This window comes from Mus musculus, chromosome 5 (genome assembly GCF_000001635.26).
Source record: "Mus musculus strain C57BL/6J chromosome 5, GRCm38.p6 C57BL/6J".
Lineage (NCBI taxonomy): Eukaryota > Metazoa > Chordata > Mammalia > Rodentia > Muridae > Mus > Mus musculus.
The window spans coordinates 51,687,992-51,705,930 of record NC_000071.6 but is presented as its reverse complement, the minus strand read 5'-3'; the positions used below and the strand labels follow the sequence as shown (position 1 = coordinate 51,705,930).

The 17,939-nt window shown below is 42.3% G+C and overlaps 1 protein-coding gene across 4 annotated transcripts in view; it reads left to right on the top strand.

Moving 5' to 3' along the window:
* Ppargc1a (peroxisome proliferative activated receptor, gamma, coactivator 1 alpha) overlaps positions 1-17,939 on the top strand; it is a 661,605-nt gene that overhangs the window by 409,923 nt on the left and 233,743 nt on the right. The window contains exon 1 of one of the 4 annotated variants that reach the window (XM_017320717.1): positions 1,539-5,502. The exons of the other annotated variants lie outside the window; for them this stretch is intronic. The gene's annotated coding sequence lies outside the window, so the exon portion shown is untranslated. Of the gene's footprint in view, positions 1-1,538; positions 5,503-17,939 lie in introns of those variants that run through there. 4 annotated transcript variants of the gene reach the window in all.

The window sequence follows — 17,939 nt, the reverse complement described above, 5'->3', positions numbered from 1 at the left end:
ACATGAGGTGAGGCTGCCAGTGCTGTGTGAGGGAAATACCAAGACTTAGGCATGAAGGGAGAGGATTTGCTGGCTTCCTCCATACATCAGCTGCTCTATTTGAGTTCTGAATGCCTGTTTAAGTGTAGTGTCTGGGGTGCACTAGCAAGGTTTAATAGAATTAGCACAGAGCTGGGTCCATTGTGGGAGAAAGCCATTTGCCTTCATAAACACCAGAGGAGGCAGGGGAGCACTGAAAGAAAGAGAGAAGAAATATACACAGAGAGAGCAAAAGGAGAGATTCCTCCTACCGTATACACTTCAGAGATCCCAGTAGAAATGTTACCCCCTGGCAGAGTACTGAGAACATTGTCAGGACCTGGATGGAGGATGTTGTTCATCTAGATTTAGTTGAAAGAGAGAATCAGAATCACAAGTTGGTTCCAAATAACCTTGGAGGGTTAGAGTCAGGAGAGGCAATTACTCTAGCTCCTGCCCCTGCACTGTAAATATCACTTACAGACTTTGGTTCCTAAGCGAGTTAATTGCATTGGCTCAGGGGGATCCTGGGTTAGAGAGGATGGGTGCTATTGATTTTTTTTCTATTTAAAGAAGGTTTCGGCAACCCCCACTGCTCCTGGGTCAGTTCTCTGTTACTTGGGCACCCTTTGAGTTACAGCAGTCTCATCTAGAGGTGACAGAGACATCCAGATTCAGTTTTATGGAGGAGACAGCAGTAATCCTAAGTGAGAGAATTAGGCACAGTGCAGCCACAGACAGTCCATGTCGGTTTTCCCTACAAGGTCACAAGATACTTTCAGTCATCCGGTTATGTATAGGTGAGCTGTACAAAGAAACTCGATTTTCAAAGCAAGTGGGGCAATCTAAAGCCAGTCCATTGTCACCTTGCAAGACCATGTGCTCTGGTGAAAAACCATGGTGGGGTGTCCAGTCTGATTTTGTTAAGGGCCATCATATAGATAGCAGCAGTTTGAATCGCTCTAGGTATATAAGTCAACACAAAGTTGTCTATTTTGTATCAGGCCCCATACAAGGCTCTGGAGGCTTTGGCGTGAACCAGTCATGACTTTTGCTTCTTTGAGTTCTTTAGGACGTAGTGGTGTTGACGGTTGGCTAAGTGGATAATGGAGCTGTAGTGTGATAGATTTCATTGGTTCAGAGGGATCTTGGGTTATAGAGCCTGGGTACTATTGATTTTAGTCTACTTCAGGAAGGTTTAGGCAATATCCACAGCACCTGGGTCAGTCTCCCTGTTTGTGCAGTACTCTTTGAATTATTACAAGTACTCATGTGCGCATGCATAAACACACACAAACACACACACAGACAGACACACACACAGACACACACACACCCCACATATACAAAGAAGAGGCACATAGGTGGTTTGACAAGTTCACTGAGGTGCAAACACAGGCAAGCCCACCACACATATGCACATGTGTATATATAAATATTACACACATTATATTTTTTTCTTTTGAAAAATCTATCAGGAACTCAAAGATGAATGCAGGCAGTTAGGGAGGCCCTGCTTCTCTCCTTGTTAGAGCAATACTTAGAAATAAAGGCATAATTGACTGTCATATTGCTAGGTTTCTTTTAAGAACATGGCTGTAAATAAGGTGGAGGTCATGTGCTCTCTCTTAGGTTGTGGCTGCTGAAACATGAAAGCAGTCAAACAAAAATAACCCAAGTGGAACATGGTCCACTTGATTGTAATTAATGAAGCTTCCATTTTCCATTTTTACTTTGGGCAACACTCCCTGAAAATGACCAACGATAAATGCAATCTAATAATAACAGTGGTTGCAACTTTTCAACAAGTATCTCAAGTGTGAGGCCGCTTCTACCATCAGCCACTTAATAGTCAGCATCAAGAAACTAAGGCTAGAGGTTACATCTAATTATGAAGGTTAGCACATGGCGGCACCAGGAATCCAAAGAAAGATTCTTCGATTCCCAGGCTGCTAAGCAATGATGCATTAGTGCTTCCCAAGTGCCTTGTCCAGCCTTTAGGATGAGGACTGTCTTTTGGAATATTAATATCTCCATAATACATAGTATCTCCTGGGTTCTTCAGAAATTCTTGGAGACAATGCCATGTGCAGGACATAAGCTAATAAGAAAAGAAATATTAATAGTCTCAAATAAGCTTCCATGCTTACTGTATACATGACCTTGGTAAAAGCGCCTTACAATGAATTTTCTTTTCAAACACATATGATGCTACAGGAACTAGTATAAAAAGAAGTTTACAGCTCAGTGGAGATTTTTGTCTGTGTGAGCTATTTACAATAGCCTAGAAACTTCCACATTGTCCTTTTAAAGTCAGTAGCATAGACGAGATTATTTCTATTATTATCAGTGACTTTTGCCTGTTATTGTGCTATATAAGTGGACTCATGCCATATTGATCTTTTATATCTGTTTTTAAGGCATCGCCATGGTTTTTTATGAGTTGGTGTCTGTTTATTCTTTTGCTGTGTGATGGATGCTGTATTTCATTAATTCACAACATTTCACTTAGTGCTCCAGTGTATGGATACTTTGGGTTGTTTTGAGTTTTGCAGTAATACAGTTAAGTCTATTAAATGATGTTTTTTGGACTTAGTGGATATATTTTCCTGACTATGAATACAGAAGTCAGATCTCAGGGTCATGAAGTGGGCTTTTGTTTAACTTCAATAAATATGGCCACATAGTTTTGCACAGTGATTGAATCTATTTACAAATGCATCGAGCATTCCTTTTGTCCCTTGTTTGCATCCATACTTGGCTGCTGTCAGTCTTTTACGTTTTATCCATTCTCTTTATACAGTACTATCTCTTGTCTGTTTTTCTCACCTAAATGCTTTACATCTAATGTTCATAGAAACTCCATGAAACTGGAATTATTCTCATTTTACAGATGAGAAAACTGAGGTAGAGACATGTCAAATAAAAAAAAATCTTGTTTTTAGGCTTACATAGCTAGTCAATGAAAAAGAGAAGATTTTGAGTCAGGCTGGCTTCTAAACATTCTGACACAGAGTGGGGATGTTCATGAGAGAGAAACGTGGTTATACTTCAAGTCAGTGAGTATTGACTTCTAGCACAGTTTGCTGCTCTAGATCTTAACAATGGCACACATATTTATTTAATAACCTAAGATACAAATTGCTGTAGCATTCCCAAAGTATGTAGCTATTTAAGTACTGATTACTTTTATCTTAGAAAGGGTTCAGAATAAATGTAAACTATGCATGGTGAGCCATGTTTGTAATCTTAATCTTTTGAGAGGCTGAGGCCAGAAGATCACCCTGAGTTTGAAGCAAGCCTGGACTATACAATGAGTTCCAGACCAGCCTGGATGATAGAATGCGATGCTATCTCAAAAACACCAACACACACACACACACACACACACACACACACACACACACACACACACACATACACACACACACACACACACACACACACACACACACACACACACACGTATACACATACAGGGAGGTCAGAGGAGAACTGTGGGAGTTGTTCTTCAGGTACCTTCTACCTTCTGTTTTGAGGCTGAGTCTCTCATGGGCCTGGAACTTAGGCCAGGCTAGCCCACCAACAAGCTCCATGGCCCTGACTGCACTTCTCTTCTGGTCATCACTGGCATTTTAAAGTCATACAACCTCATCTGTCATTGTACATGGGTTCAAGGACTTGAACTCAGGTCTTCATGCTTTTGAGGCAAGAGCTTTACTGATTGAGCTGTCTTCACAGCTACATAACCTAATTTACTTACTGACTGTCAATTGTGCCCATTTTCTGATCTAGGTTAATAAAATAAAAATCGATACTGGAGTTTCTTTTTCGACTATCTTCTGAGCACTTTTTCAGGAAGATAACTGCATCTTTGTTTGGGATACATTGCTGATGTCCAACAGACATCTATCGAGTCAGTTATTTAGTGATGCTCTGCCACCATTGACCCACACGGCACAGTTCACACATGCACATCTGAAGATGAACGTGAAAACAGAGCCTCTGGAGCCCCAGGCTTCAAAGCCAGGGCTTGTGGCCACAGGGATATGAATGGTGTTTTGGAAGGAAAACGGGTTTGGAAGCAGCTTAAATGTAGCAGTAAATGAATATGAGTCGGAGTTAAGCACCCATCACCCGCCTCCACGCAGTCCCATCTCTCCCAGACATTTGGAGCCATTTCTGCTGAACTCCGCCTAGTCAGTTTCCCACCGGGTAACAGCACGCGGCAGGAATAACGGCTTTTGCCTGAACTTGTGCCTGCTCCCTCCATCAGCCACTTGAAGGCATTTTGGAATTGTGTGCTTTTTTTTTTTTTCTAAACAGCATATAAAAGCAAATTGAATTCAATGCTTGTAAAAAGGGTGGCTTATGTCTGAGACAAGGATGTGTTCTTTCAACTCTAAATGGAATGGTGAAAAAAAAAACCTGAATGCAAGGTGTTATTTCCTGTGGGGCAAAGAAAGATTATTTTCTACTGTCACACTCTTTCTGCACCATTCTTGATTCTCTCTCATACTGATCTCTCTTTTTCTTTGTGAATGTGTGTGTGTGTGTGTGTGTGTGTGTGCGTGCACGAGCGTGTGTATCTACCTCTGTGAGTCTTGCCTTCCCAATTTTATTATGAAAATGTAAGTGCAAACAAGCATGAATTGTTCTCTAGCAGGGTCTGTGTACAGTGCTCTGCGATTATATATTTAATCAGAGCTCTCTCTTACTCACTAGTTGTGCCACTTTACACAAGTTAGTTAACCTCTCTGTGCTTGTACTTCCTCACTTGAGAAACGGAGGTAATGACAAGGCTTTGAGGGAGGAGCTGTAATTATTCTGTAGACTAGGAAACTGGGAGAACCGAGTTACTGGTCCTAGGTCACACAGGTGATAGGTGTTGGACTAGAGATGCCTGAGCACTCCTAGCCCATGTGTATAGCTCTCAAGTCTGAGTCTCTAAATACATCTGTGCTTAGTGTCTTTGAATTCATGTATGGGAATCATGAAAAAGAATAGACTTTTCACTCAGAATGACGTACTCGTTCTTATTTTTTTTAAATATTCCTGATGAACATGTGTGTATTGTACATGTGAAAGGGTGTTTATCAGCTCCTTCTGAACTATTTTAGGAACGTTGTTACATGACTGCTGTATAATACTGAGTGCCTTGATTGCATTTTTGACACAGAGGTATACCTTATACAAAGTGACTGAGTTCAGTTGAGATAATATTAGATAGTTGAGATCACCTTATCTAGAACAGGTTCCAATGATAGGTCTAATGCTGGTTACCAGCATCTGTTTAACAAATATTCTATGCTCCACTTGAGACCAGAAGATGACCAGGACAGACACTGCACATTGTCTCCTTGAAGCTTCTTGCCTACTGGGATGGTGCACAGAACCGATATACCATGTATCATCTGGACAATGCTGAGAGAGGAAGAAACTACTCTTAGCTTCATGTGCCAAGCGGAGGGCATGGCTCTATAGGTGAGTAGCAGTGAGTTCCTGCTGGATTTGATGGATATCATCAGCTGCTCCAGATCACCAGAGTGGCTTCAAAATGCAAACGCCAGATGAAAAGGGGGTCTGAAAAGGCAGAAGGCAGAGCAGGGCTGACTCAGCAGGAACTGCAGTCAACTGAAGTCAGGAGGAACTGGAGACCACTGGTCAGTGGGGAGCTGGACTCCGAGGGACACCACAAAAGAGGGATGAGAAAGGGCACGCTAAATTGACACCCCATATGAACAGTCTGTACAGCTGGCCTGCTCTGGGATGGACTGTGGACCAGGTCCTAAGTCTTGGTGAGCTTCCATTCCTTGTGCACAAAAAAAGTAGTAATACTAATTAGGATTTCTGTGATATTGATGTGTAAAGACTGAGGACGAGTACAAAGAGTTCTCAAAAGACTGCTTGCTGCATCACAGCTATTTGGGGTTGGCTTTATTATTTTTGGTATGCATCATCTTTGTTCCAATTTTAAGGAACCATTTTGTATAATAAAACTTTCTGCTAATACATTGTTAGTTTTATTGGCCTTTAGAATCTACTGAAAGAATAACCTATGTAATGGTGGTGTGGTAGAATGCTTCGTATGAGACAGGGAAGAGGTCTATCACTTATTCTACAACTGTTGGTATGTGTTTGTAGGACAGCTACATTTCTGTCTGAGTTTCTCTTTTTACGAGCAAAATCTTGAGTTGGCCTGGGTCCACCCAAGGTCATCTCCAGTACTGAGATTCTATGGCAACCACTGGAAACTCCACAGGGGTGAATGGCCAATGGATCTGCCACCTCCTGGCAGTTTAAACTTAATGCAGTGCTTCTCAGTTGGGGTGATCTTTTCTTTCTCCTGACTCATGCACATTTACTAATATCTGGGTATCTTTGGTTGCTACAGCTGGGTGGATGCCAATATGTCTATGAGGTCAGCACCTCATAATATACAAGACAGAACTCTACCGAAAAAAGAAGACCTAAAGTTTCCCTCAGGCTCATCAATCCTTGTCAAATGCTTGCCATATGTTTTCAAAACAAAAGCAGTAATAACTCTCTGTCCAGTATTTTACCATGTCTTTTCACCGTTGGAAGGAGCCACAGAGAAGTTAGTTATTTAAAAGGCTTTGCTTCCTGTTTCTGCTGTCTCCTGACACAGGCTGCTGGGAATATCAGTGATGGAAGACATGGTATCAGATGCCTTAAAGGGAAAACATGAGCATCTTAAACTTGTATGGCCAGAATAGGAGGGGAAATGGGTCTCTATCCACACTGCTAGGTGACTGACAGGCAATGTATATGAGATTCTGTTGAGACTTCTTTGGGACACTGACTAATTATGTATTACCTGTATTGTATTATGGTAGAGCAGACTCTGGGGTTTCAGTGGGGACAGAGAAAAGCTGAAGAGTCCAGCTAGCATTGGTTGACCCTATAACTTGAGGTTCCTAGAGCTGGGCTCCCTTCCAGGCAAGCCCTCCTCATCCTTCCAGACTCTCTATAGAGATGGCTCCTCACTCAGATCTTTATCCAGTCAGTTGCTTATCCATGTACTTCTCCACAGAGGCCTCACATATCCTCAGCCCTGATGCTGATGGAGTATATTGACAGATACTCCAAAATTCACGAAAGGAATGAGTGAGCACATGATTGAGTTAGTGAATGAGGCATGGCTTCTAATCTCATGGCTTAAAATTCATGCAAATTTTAAGATACTCCCTTGTGGCTTTTATCCCAACTTGTTCTGTGTATCTCAGATTATAAGGGGAGATGAGGAGGGAAGAGGCAGGTTTTTGGCTGGCATCTCCCAAGAGTGGAGGGAGGTGGCAGTCACTGGGAGAATGGGAAGGCATGGAATCAGAGGGTTCTTTAATACAAGTGAGAATTGTGGGGGATCTGGTGTGGCAGGTCACCAGCATGAAAGTGATCAAGGGGAATAATAGGGCTGGTAACTGCTCCATTATGGGGAAGCATTAATGGTCTCCATAAAGATGGTATATGGCTCAAAAGGTATTATTTTTAGTAGGTGTCTTCAAGTTGTGTGAATTAATAAGGAGCAGCCCGGGTAGTGGAACTCATTAACTTCTCAGATCTACCTTATTTACACTGAATGTAAACCCTTCTGAGACTGGTAGCGTCCACCATTACAAATGATCTTCCCAGAGAGGAGAGTATTTTCTGGTAGGATTGTATATTTGCCTTAAGGCATGAGGTTGGGGAGGGGATTATTGGATGCTTTAAATATTCTTTAGAGATGCATCATCTGTCTCCTGTAACCCCCATTGAAACCAAAAGTTCTGAGTCATTTGGGGCCCATTTACAACTAATCACACAGGGTTTGTTTGTTACAGACCATTGTGGGACATTTAATTCACTTATCTCAGAATCGCTCAGGTTGGTCAATGGTCTCTTGTGCTTGTCAATAGGTGATCAGTGTTAATTTATGATGGGGTTCTGAATGGGAGCCTCTCCTGATCTTGGCTCCATCCTATAAGCCCTGGTACAGGCTCACCCACCTCCTTGTGCAGAGAGAGGCCTTTATGACACATAAGTCCCAGCCATGTCTTCACGAAGGCCTTTTCTCTCAGGGCTTAGGTAACATGGCTTCACCAAGGACATTTTTCTTTTTCTCCCTCCCTCCCTCCCTCCCTCCCTCCCTCCCTCCCTCCCTCCCTCCCTCCCTCCCTCCCTCCCTCCGTCTCTTCTCTTCTCTTCTCTTCTCTTCTCTTCTCTTCTCTTCTCTTCTCTTCTCTTCTCTTCTCTTCTTTTTTCTTCTTTTTGTTGGCCATAAGTGAAACCCCCTGCCTTCCATAGCAGTTTTCTTCCAGATATTCTGGGATCTCATAATTAAGTTCATAATAACAATAAAAAGACCCTGTCCTTATATTTGTCATTACCCTCTTTCTATCTTCATTAGCGAATGCTGTCTCAGGTTACCTGCTGTGCAGAGAACAGAAAAGGAGAGGGAGAAAGAGGCTTCTGGGAGTTCTTTGTGTGCCATGCTGTCTTATGCTTCCTCCAGGAACATTTTCACTCAACTATCCAGAAGGGGAAATCAAGGCCCAGTGATGATTGGTTACACATTCAAAATCATATGACGAGTCCAGTGGTGAACAAGACTCCCAATCCAAGTGTCATTGCCTGAACCTGATAAATCTCATCAAATACCTACAGGAGGAGAAGGAAGGGCCAGGGGGAAGGTTAAGTCAAGACCAAAGAAAAGATTTATAGCTGAGAAAATAGGAGGGGGCATCTCTGATGTGGAGTAGAGTGGAAATTGGAGGAATTGAATTCTTTTTCACTCTGTGTCCTGGTGGACTCCATGGAAACACACTGGTCTGCACCAGCAGAATCTTCAAAACAGACTCGTGATTTCTCCCTGTCAGTACTGAGCCAGAGGCTTGGCGCAGACAAAGTCCCGTCAATATCCTGTATTCCCAAGTTCATCATCATGTTGCCTCTTTTTCAGGAGGTAGAGGAACAGTGTAGCAAATATATCAGCAATTGACATTTATTGGGAGTAGTCTGCATGGCAGATAAGCGTTGAATACAAAAATTTTAATATATCATTGAGTAGTGCCCTATTGAAAGATGACTGAATGGATGGAAAAATGAAAGTTTCAGTTTCATAAAAAACACAAGCCCCTTGTTTTATTATAAACACAGCCGGTGAATATGAGGTACTCTCTCACATGTCAGGACTTGGCTGATGATGCAGGCTCTCATGGCTCATGGCTCCATAGAAGTAGCCTGTTTATGAACGACTGCCATTCAGTCATTTACTCATGGGGGACTTATTTATTCCATGTTATAGACATAAGACAGTACTGAAAGTGATTTTCCATAGTATTATAGCTAATGAGGCCAAGAACTAACACTGGAAGACAAGTTTCAGAGTCTTCCTTGTTAATTTCTCTGAAACTTGTCATGACTCACAAGATAGGTCTTAAACTAAGGGTGGGATGGAAGCTCAATGAGTTCTAACGTGGTCATTTAGGTCATGTATGACATTTGCATGAAGTGACATATTGATGGCTCAATAAATAGAAGCCATTCATTTTGACAAGGGCACAATTCCACAGGGCTTGCTGATAATGATTAAGGGTTTATCTGGGATTGCCTGATTTGACGCATTTACCATTCCACGTGCCATGTGTCTCAGTTGTCCTAACTGTAAGAAAATAGTTTGTCAGCTTCTTATGCTGTGGGACAAATTAAGTTTTATTTTATCATTTAAAATATCTGCATATTTATAATTATATAGAGGAGTACCTTTGGCTTATATTTTCCACAACTCAGTTTGCTTATCTATGAAATGGGGTTGCTAAAAATGTGACCTGTTTCAGAGTGTGGTAGATTTATGCAGTACACCTAGTACAGTGTCTAACAAGCTGATAAGTATTTTGTAAAGATTAGTTCTAATTGTTGGTGATGAATAATGTACTGAAAGGTGTGGAAAGGGTTTGGATTCCAAGACATGACATGTTCACTATATGAAGAGACCCATAGCCTTCAATCAAAAGCAACTTGTGGAAAAGAAGGAGAATCTTAATAATTGATTATTAAAATTACTTTTCTTATTAACAATTACATGTTGCATAAGCTGTGGGTCATTTCCTGATATTTTATCCTTGCATCTTCTTAGCAATTTTCTGGCTTGTAATTAAGTTGCAGGTTGGTGAAGTCACTGTTTAGTGACCCATAATAAATGCACAGAGGTCCTTCAGGATGTAGTCAGGAGAAACTTGGCTATAGTACATACACACTCATTGGAAACTCATTCCAGAGTTTCTAATTAGAAAACAATGTTTATAAATAAAGAGTTGGTATTTAAACTGTTCCACCTATACACCAGACTTCTGTTCCAAATATTTTACATGAGTTGCCTTATCCCACCCTGACTCAATGATGTAAAATAAGTATTACAATGATCACCATATTTATAGGTGGAAAACCAGAGTCAAGGGAAACAGATGGAAACTCGTGTACTGAGAACGGATGTCAGCAAGCATTCTACTTCTATAGTTTGTATTGAGCTGTAATTGAAGGTAGGATGCTGCACATGGGTGCCTGCACACACATGCACATATACACATATATGCATACACACATGTCCATATACAGATACACACATATCACACATGCCTCAGCCTGAGGATAAATGGACATTATCCTCTTTCTTGGGTCTAGTACTTCCCCTACTCTGGCTTTTCATGTCCCTCTCTGTAAATGATGGGGATGTTGATGCCACTTGAAAGTCCTTTCTGCCACTGAAAACCTCAGAAACATGAGTTGAAAGCAGGTTTCCCTCTGTCTCCACAATATTATTGACACATCAGGTAGTCGCCATTATGTAAATGGCTTCATTTCTACCTAGACCCTATTTATGCAATTCTGGGTAGAGAAGACAGGGTAGGGGGCCCAACAGCGTCGTTTAAGACTCATTACCAGCTTCTCACTTGGGCTTTGATTTTGGGTGCTGGCTCTCATCCTAAACACATACAATTACCCTGTGGCTGGGCAGCTTAGACAGCTGTGTCTATCCACAGCTTTCCTGTGCGCTCAGCCTCTTAGATAAACTGCACATGATCGCCTGTTGTGCAAAGTGGCCACTCCGTGGTTCGGAGCAGTGGATGGACAATTATTTAGTGGAAGTGTGTGTCTAAAGACCTGACAATTTTCCCCTGTGGAGTCTTTGAGCGCCTGTGATTCTGGTAGTGGCTCACTTGTGGGTTTGCAGAATTAAGGGGAAAAAAAAAATCTCGAAGCTTAGAGCTTTCCACTCATATCTTGAGGATCCATTTAAAAACAGCCTTTGTGTTCACAGTTACACATAGCCAAAGGGGGTCTGAGAGATGCTCTTGTATAGGCTTTATTGTCCTGTCAAGGAAGCTGAAGGTCAGACAGGGGATGTGGCCAAGCTCAAGAATCAGTAATGGATAATGTATACCAACAGTTCTACAAACCACTGTGCCTTTATTCTCATTTTGAGTACACAGTTCTCCAGAGAGAGAGAAAGAGAGAGAGAAAGAGAGAGAGAGAGAGAGAGAGAGAGAGAGAGAGAGAGAGAGAGAGAGAGAGAGAGAGAGAGAAAGAGTCTGGGAAGGACCAGAAACTCATGGTTTCACAGGTCATGCTAATGAATGGCAATGTAGTGAGCTGGAGGCCACAGGTTCCATTCTGAGGAGAAGTTGCTTTGCAGAATCAGCCTGTGGCTACTGGAAGGTAGTATCTACACAGGACTGCCACACTTTTGGACTTAAAAACTAGCAAACCTTTTTGATTCCATCTAGAACATTTAGATTATAAGTATTGGTTCGATTCCATCCAACAATCTTGCAGGCACGGCAGTGAGCCAACCATCACATGTCTCAATTGAGGAGACATCATGGACCATACATGACTGTAAAGAGCAAAGATCACTAGCAGGAGATTCCACAAAGGAATCTTGATCCAGAAAACACAGGGAGATCCCAACTCAGGGAAGGGTCAGTTACAGCTCCAGACCCTAACCGTTGCCCACCTTTATCGTTTTGCACTGGGGATAGTTAAAAAATCCACCTGATATCAGTATTGCACAGGGAACAGTGGGCAGCCACTCCACCTCAGCTATGCACTCTATTTATGCCTGTGTCTCTTCCTGTGTCCCTTCATCTTGTACACTGGAAGCCTTGCTGGCTTCTATGTCCCCTGCTTTCACGTCCATGCCATTTTTTCCTGGTGACAGTGTGAGACAGCAAAGCCTAGGTCATAAGGGACAGGCAACTCTAGATGAGTCTTGTAAGCAGGAGAAATCCTGTTAAACAAGAGAGATGAGCAGGGGGGTGGGCCGGGCCGTGGGAACTGATCTGTGATTCCTGGGGAGGGAAGTGAAGATCCTCTACTTAAGAGAGTTGGTAGAAATGAATGTGAATTGAGAGACACTGGAGTCCAGCACTGCAGATAAATCTCTACGGTGCTCTCCAAATCCAGGGCCCTCCCTGTGACAGAAAGATGATGGTGTTCATTCAAGTGTGTGGAGACTCCCACAGATGTTTTGTTTTTTTTTTTTTTCTGAAGTTTGGTGTTAGTAAAACACATAACTGCCACCCTCAGTATCCCTGCTCATCTCGCAGTCTTTGCTCCTTGTCTTATTTAGAGCTGGACATTCTCTATCTTGGGAAAAGTCATCACAGAACACAGCGCTCTGAGTGCATTAGAGTTTTGAACCTTGAGAGCCATCAACCTCAAGGCCAGGGTTCATTTTCAACTTTAGGTTAAGGAAACGCCAAGTTTCTTTAGGGGAGGGACATTTTGTGTTACAACTTCCTGAGATTGGCGTTTTCAGCTTCCCTGTCAGAAGGACTTTGTTTACCTGCGTTAAAAGTACTAAGTAAAATGTCATTACTTCGAGAGCAGCGTGAGATAATTAAATCTTACACGCTTTAAGGAATCAAGCCAGGGGCAGAGCTGCTTTGCATACAGCATGTGAAGATGAGGTGAAAGTAGCCTGTTTTGGCTGTCACTCAATATTAAATTAGCTATTGGATAACTGATACAGGTCCATGGATCACAGAAGCTATCCGAAAAACCCCATCCCCAACATTGAGCTCTGGCATGCCCTAGTACTCACATAGGTGGGGGTGGCTTAATAAACTGAGAGGGTGGGAGAGCTGGCGTGCTGTATGGGATCCGACTTCAGGATAGTCTAGGTATAATAGCTTAAATATATGGAAAATGACATAACAGGAAATTTATACCTATTTACTATGTCAGATAATCTTTGAGGTTGTCCCTGCCAAAGACGTGGACAGTATGAAGTAGATCTGATGGAACATAGGGACTGTCACACTATACTGGGTGTATATAATATGATGAGGCTGTTGAGCGAAGTTGAAGCCAGAACTTCAGCTGACTAGAAGGATGCAGGTAGACAGTGAGAGAATAGGCAGAGGCTTCTTCCTGTGAACTAAGCATCATTCCTCATCTGATTTGACTCCCAGCTTCAGTGTCCTTGCTTGTAAAGTGGCCATGTGTGGAGGGTTGTAAGTCATGCAGGATATCTGGGTCAGAGCTGGCCAAGACGCCTGTTGCTGTGCATGCTGGTCCTGACAGCATCAGTTGCCTGACCCTGCTTTTAACAAGGTATCCACTGGCGAGTTATGTCTAAATACCGCTCTGGACACAGCGTGGCCGCTGGCTATCACTTATTCTTGTTGGCCTGGTTGGTATTGCTTTCCCGGGGTCCCAGCTATTGATCACACCAGAGGGAAAGCAGACACAGTGGATCATGAGCTGAACGCAACATAGATATCATGGGATGGTAGCTTAACTATAAACTGCCTCTGAAGTTAGCCACCGTTTGGAAAGCTCTGCTGAGAGAAGCTTACATTTCACCTGCTTTGAAGGTTTAGAACGAGGCCATTTCTGCTGTCCACTGTAAGGGGTGCCACCTGCTTCCCTTTGGCCCCTCTTATGCCACCAGGCATTTCAGCCATGTATTTGAAGTTTTGCAATCTGCTCTGGACCACATGACTGTGAGGTCCAGCTTTGATGAAGCCAGACCATCTGGTACAGTGGTTCTCAGCTTTCCTGATGCTATCATCCTATAACACAGTTCCTCAAGTTATGGTGACCCCAACCCTCCAAATAAATAATTTTCACTGCTACTTCATGAGTGTAAGTTTTCTATTATTATGAAACACAGTATAAACATCTGATATGCAGGATAGCTGATATACAACTCCTGTGAAAGAGCCATTCGACCCCCAAAGTGGTTACCATCCACAGATTGAAAACTGCTAATCAAGTACAATCCTTAGTTATACTTGGAGATCAGCTAGTATTTGTTGAATGAATAAATAGTTTTAGTCAAAGTACGGGGATGATTTTTTTGACCTGTCATGGTTTCTTTTATAATGTTATATCCCTTATAATATAAAGGAATTAAAACTTAAGTCTTTTGAGCTATGAGTGTATATATATATATATATATACACATATATATATATATCATATATATACATATATGATTTCAACTTTTGAATACTGAAGAAAATGGTTAGAAAATCCTGGTCTTTTCATAAGTCTTTCATTTGGTTATAGTAGAAGAAAGGCCCAAGTTGTCTCCTCTTCCTATTGCCCTCTTCACCGAGAGACCATCAATTAATCCACTTCTGTCCATTGCTAGATCCATTGCACATCTGTGCAATCAATAGATCTTCCTCTTATCAGTTGACATAGGTCTTCATTTCTGTATGCAAAATATTAAACTTTCCTATGATGAAAGCCAGTTTGATTTGGGTTTTGCCTATAATTTTCTGCCTATGGGAACAAAAAGAATAAATATTAATTTGACATCACACATTGATTTTTTTAAGTGACCACTAATATAAACTCATAACAAGCATTCTCAAATAAGAGAAAATTCCTAATGTATATACTGTATAATGACTGTGTAAAAATCATGGACATATATTTCTGAATGTCACAAACTAGTATTAACTACAATAGTTATATCAGAGATTTTGAAATCAAGAGTAAATTGTAAAATATTTTAATGCATATATTAAATCATGCTTTCTAATTTTCCTTTCTCTTCTTTCCTAAAATGATGGATATTCATTCATTTCAATGTCTATTTTAGTTGCTGAGCTATTTTCAACATTACATGTAAGCATTAGTTCACCTTCAGTAACAAATACCCCTAAACCTTAAAAAGGCAAGGGCCTTTGTCTTGTCTAGGGTTTGTTTCCATATATGGTTGAAAGTGACAATCAGAAGAATTACTGTAGAACTGAGGGGTCAAATGAGCTTTGACTCCCCCTTAGCCCACAGTTCCCCAAGGGGCTGGGTGTTCTCCAATTTGATACCAGCTTTATTAGGTGTTCAGAATTCTAGTCAAGGAGGCACCATGTGCTCCTGTTATCTTTAACCCTTTCCACTCACCTTCACCATCATTGTACAGGGGCTAGAGTCTTTGGTGGGTATTTATCATGGGACAGGTGTGCTTCCCCTTGTCAGGAATATGCCAGTGAGCAGACATGCAGTAGATCTCTGCCAAAGGTGCCTGCACCCAAATAGACAAATGAAAAGTTGAATAAAAAAAGATATAGGCAAAGGGAGAGTGATCTACATTTGGGAGGCAGGGAATGTTCTAGAGAAAGAGGGTGATAGAGCCGTGTCTAGGAAGGGAGAGACAGCTAGACATGAAGTAGAGAGCATAGAGTTCTATGCCTTGGGCTAGCATAGGACAATCAGAAACAGAAGTAAAAGAGAGTAGGAGGGAACTCAAATTGGGAGATGTTCTGTTGATAAAATGCCCTACAAGCATGAAGACCTGAATTTGATCTTTAGCTTCCTTAGAGAAAAGCTGGGGCAGAAAGCACTTATATTCCTAATGGTAAGGAGGAAGACATAGACAAATCATTTGGGTTTGTGGAACAGCCAGTCTACTCAAATTGGGGAGCTCCAGGGTCAACTGAGTCCCTACTTCAAAATGTTTGACAGGGATTGAGAAAGATACCCAGTATTACCTCTGAGTGTTACCTCTGGCCTCTATGTGTATGTGAATGCACACACACACACACACACACACACACACACACACACACACACATGAGGGGTGGGACAGGAACTCAAGAGACAGTGTGAAGATGGGCAGAAAGAGTGAGACACAGGAGATGGGCAGAAAGAGTGAAACACATAGATAACCAGGCAGAATAGAAGCCATGTAAATGAGCAACTATTCTCTATGCTCTAGCTCTGCCACTGCCCCTGTTGCTCACAGCCTGCTCTCTACCCTGGATTCTTCTCACAGTCCTGCCATACCTAACTAGTCCTCCCAGAGTCAGCCATCTTTCTTTCTCTCTGTCTTTCTTTCTTTCTTTCTTTCTTTCTTTCTTTCTTTCTTTCTTTCTTTCTTTCTTTCTTTCTTTCTTTCTTTCTTTCTTCCTTCCTTCCTTCCTTCCTTCCTTCCTTCCTTCCTTCCTCTCTCTCTCTCTCTCTCTCTCTCTCTCTCTCTCTGTATAGAACACAGTTTATTTAGGGCATGGGGAGGGGAGTTAAGAGGGCAGTAGAGGCAGAGAACAGCAGAGAGAGAGAGAGAGAGAGAGAGAGAGAGAGAGAGAGAGAGAGAGAGAGAGAGAGAGAAGAGGAGAGGAGAGGAGAGGAGAGGAGAGGAGAGGAGAGGAGAGGAGAGGAGAGGAGAGGAAGAGAAGAGAAGAGAAGAGAAGAGAAGAGAAGAGAAGAGAAGAGAAGAGAAGAGAAGAGAAGAGAAGAGAAGAGAAGAGAAGAAGAGAAGAGCAGTAGAGGCCAGCCATGAGCACATGGAGAGAAGGGGAAAGGGAATGAGGAGAGAGGGGGAGCCAAGGAGCAAGAGGCAAGAGTAATAGAGTAAGAGCCAGCCATTTTTCTTTTTCCTTCCTTGTCTGGCCATCACCAAATATTTCAGGGTAACATCTGTGCTTAACTCTGGGTGTCCTCTTTCTGCAGTCTATTCTTTCTGTTACTTTCTGGCCTAGGCACACCATATGGAATGGCCCTTCCTGGTCAAGCTCTCATGTCATCTACACTTCAATGGCTTCTGTGACCCCAAATTACACCTTTACATGAATCCTCAGAGACCTGAGGCTGGATGTCAAAGCCAGTGACAGCTCATGCATGCTATGTGCCTGGCTGAGTGCTTCTGAGGTCTTAACTGGTTTTCTCCTTCTGATGACACTTAACACTCAGTGCTGCTGACATCTGTATTTGAGTGGCCATGGTGCTGTGGCAAATAGTTTTAGGAATTTGCTTAAGATATACTCCAGCTTATAAAGTACTAGAGAACCTACTTTTCTAATGGAAACAAATATGGACAGGTTGTACCCATTCCTACACTAAATTTATCACAATTTTGCGATATTTCCATGTCTTCCCTTTGGTCCCATCCTCCCTGCCCATCGTCCCAGATACCACATCCTGTGAGCTATTTGGGGACTGGACAAACAACTTTGATGCATAGCTTAGCACCTGGCAGGGAGTCAGCTCCTGCTAAATCGCTGAGGAAAGAAAGGGCCACCATTGGATGTTGTAAAGCGAAAAGCTAGCAAGAGATGTGTCCATTTCTTAGTGCAGCTCTGAAAAGCCTTAGTGACCACTTTTTGGCATGAGACAGAGTGCTGTAGGAGGGCTGCTCTGGAGGGGGCATGTATCTGGCAATGGACGACTCATACCTCCGGCTAGGAGAATCTCTGCAGTTTCTCACATGTCTGAAAGGGGAAGAAGAGACCTATTAGTCTCTCTAGGGACCAGGAGCCCTACTTGCAGGCCAAACCTTCAGATAATTCAAGTTTCTAAGAGGCCTTCATACTCGGAGGACCACACAAATTAGCGTTGTCTCAGAAACATTGTTAAGTAAACTGTGGAAGGCCATGCTGGCTGTGGCAAAACTAGGGGGGCATTTCAACACC